Here is a 3,174-nt window from a genome sequence, read left to right on the forward strand (position 1 = left end):
AAATGTTAACCCTATGCTACTTTTTCTGCATGTTTCTCAATTGTCATATCTCTATGCTTAATTGTCCTCTAACTTGTAATATTTTTGTATTAAATTTTTTAGGAGTTCCTTGTAATTTCTTTATAATTTAAAATATATTAAACACAAAGTGTTTAGTAAAGTACCGAAGATAATTACTAATGTTTCTTGGTCGTTGGGTTTATATGATCATTTGGGGAGGCAACTCACATTTTAGGAAATAGGATCAATGGGGTGGAATCTGTACAGAGAAGGATAACACCATTCTATTAAAAACAAAAGAAAACTTTCTAAACCTACTAACCCAGTGTCAAAATGGGCTGCCTTAATAGGGACTGCACTCTCAAAAATATCAAAAATGTAGGTTGGATGGCCAGTGCTGTGGAGAAACTTGAGTACTTCATTGAGTAAGTACCTCAGATAGTCAAACTCTTAATTAAAAATCCTGTCACGCTAAGGTGTGAGATATCAGACATCTGAAAAATGTCAGTTTCCTAGAAGGTTCACACATTAAATTTAGGAGATTGTGAAAAATTTGCATGCTGCTGAAACTTTCCACATAAGCTTTTATATTGGCATTACTTACATACACACAGTACTTGCCCAGGTAATGATCAGATTTTTCCAACACGGGTTTGTGAGGAGCAGTTTACACCAGTAGAGGATGAGGAATAGTTAGAACTCAGTATGAAGAGCATCACAGTGGGTATGGATATCATGGTGGTCTAGAGTCATCAGGTAATTCAAAGTAAGTTGAATATGACCTAAAAGTGTCAGTATACAGTTTTACTATTTCCATCTGAAATGGTTGAGTTATTTTAGTGTGTGGGAATAAACTTTGAGGTTGGACAGATGTGATATTGCAGTAAATGAAGTCTTAGAATAAACTGAGTTTTATTTGTAAAGAGTTTGTTAATTTTATTTTTTAAAAATGTTGGTTAACCTGGAGTGTGCATTTGTATCCTTTGAGAGGTAAAATGCCTGGCCCTACCCTAGACCTAGGTAGCGCTTGGTAAGTATGGTTTTGTTCTTCTGTTTTTGTGCAGTAGGTAACTGTCATTGGTGTGGTACATGTATTACAGAACACATGCATAGAAGGTATATATAATAGAGTCCTATTTCCAGATTCCCAAGCAAGTCCTCGATGATACATACTGTTAACATTTTGATAGATGTTCTCCAGTTTCAGTGCACATTCCTATAAAAAGAAAATTCGAATTTGAGTGTAATATTCATTGACTTCAGAGATTCAAAGACAACCACACTGAAATCATCAGGGACTATTTTCTCATCCACATCAGCACTTCCCTGTTCTGTACATGTGGAATCTCTAGGGTTTAAAGTCATAAATTCTACTTGGCTGCCAGGCACGAATCCAAACTCCACCCTTCATTAGCTATTTGACCTGAAGAGGTACTGTCATGTTTCCCTCTCTATATCCTGGGGCTTACGATAGGCGCAGAGATCAGTTAAGAGGACTAAAATTTATACATATTTACACAATTTTTTTCAATGTACTTGAAAGGCAGAGAGAGCTCCTGTCTGCTGATTCACTCCCCAAATTCCTACAGCAGCTGGGCCTGGCTGGTCTTGGCTGAAACAGAGCCAGGAATTTAATCCAGGTTCTCCTGCATGGATGTCAGGGTCCTAAATGCTTGTGCTATTGCAGCTGCCTCCCAGGTTCCACATTAGCAGGAAGCTAGAATCAGATGCCAGAGTCAAAAATTCAACCCAGGTACCCCAATATGGGATACTGGTAGTTTAACTGCTAGGTTAAATGTAAAACTTGCATTAAGATAGATGAAAATTGTGATGTATCTAAAACCCTTAGAGAATTGTACCTAGCTGTATAAAATATGCAATGCATTACCATTTTGATTCTTCATGGCCACGTTATACTCCAAAATGTAGCCTCCTATAACATTTACTTTTTCACTGCTTTTGTTTTAAAGGATGGTGCTTAGTGTACCTGTGGGATATAGTCAACGGTCGATTCTGATGCACATCTCTTGTAAGACTACCCAATTTGTAGAAGGTACTTTTCTTGGGAAAAATGCTTAGTATATTTATTCAATGTGGATACACAGGGAGTAATTCAGACCAATAAATGATAATTGTGGAGCAGGGATTAGCAGAAAATATCCAGTTTTTAAGCCTATTTATTTTTCTTACCATGTAGTAATGAAATGCTAAAGATGTGACTAAGATTTTTTAGATGCATGAAAATCATATCACAGAGCACAATATACAGGTTAAATAAAATTAGCAGCTTTTACCAGGCTATTAATATACAGTCGTTAGAGGAAGCCAAATTCCTAGTTCATGTGTTAACTTAGCAGACATTTGGGTTTTTAAGTACACTTTCAAACCCATTGTTTGACTTATTCAGTCCTGGATCTTCAGCAAATATTTGTTCAGTATTTGCTGTGTTCCAGGAATTATTCTGGCACTGGATGTACAATAGTGAATAGGAAAACAAACCAAGTTCTGCTCCAGTGAGCTGTGACCACAAAGGAAGATAGGTCAGTAGGACAATGACAGCCAAGAGTTACATTGAGACATCTGAAGTTACTCGTTTTCTAAGTTAAGTCTTTAGATACTGGCAGTTTCAAATAGTGCACCCTAATTTGAGGCATTGTGTTTGTACAAGGCAAGGGGTACCTAACAGCTTGAGGTTTTCCATCTTTTTTTTTTTTTTTTTTTTTTTTTTTTTGACAGGCAGAGTGGATAGTGAGAGAGAAAGGTCTTCCTTTTTGCCGTTGGTTCACCCTCCAATGGCCACTGCGGCCGGCGCATTGCGCTGATCCGAAGGCAGGAGCCAGGTGCTTCTCCTGGTCTCCCATGCGGGTGCAGGGCCCAAGCACTTGGGCCATCCTCCACTGCCTTCCCGGGCCATAGCAGAGAGCTGGCCATGAAGAGGGACAACCGGGATAGAATCCGGCGCCCCAACCGGGACTAGAACCCGGTGTGCCAGCGCCGCAAGGTGGAGGATTAGCCTTTTAAGCCACGGTGCTGGCCGAGGTTTTCCATCTTTCATAAGAAAGCTCGCATAGCTATGAATGTCACAGGACACCCAGTACATCCCTCTCATCCACATTATACCTGTGCTTGCTTACTTAATGCCTTCCAGTGTTCAGAATTGTAATTTTAAATAAC

The sequence above is a fragment of the Lepus europaeus genome, chromosome 2, assembly GCF_033115175.1.
Source record: "Lepus europaeus isolate LE1 chromosome 2, mLepTim1.pri, whole genome shotgun sequence".
In the NCBI taxonomy this organism is placed as follows: domain Eukaryota; kingdom Metazoa; phylum Chordata; class Mammalia; order Lagomorpha; family Leporidae; genus Lepus; species Lepus europaeus.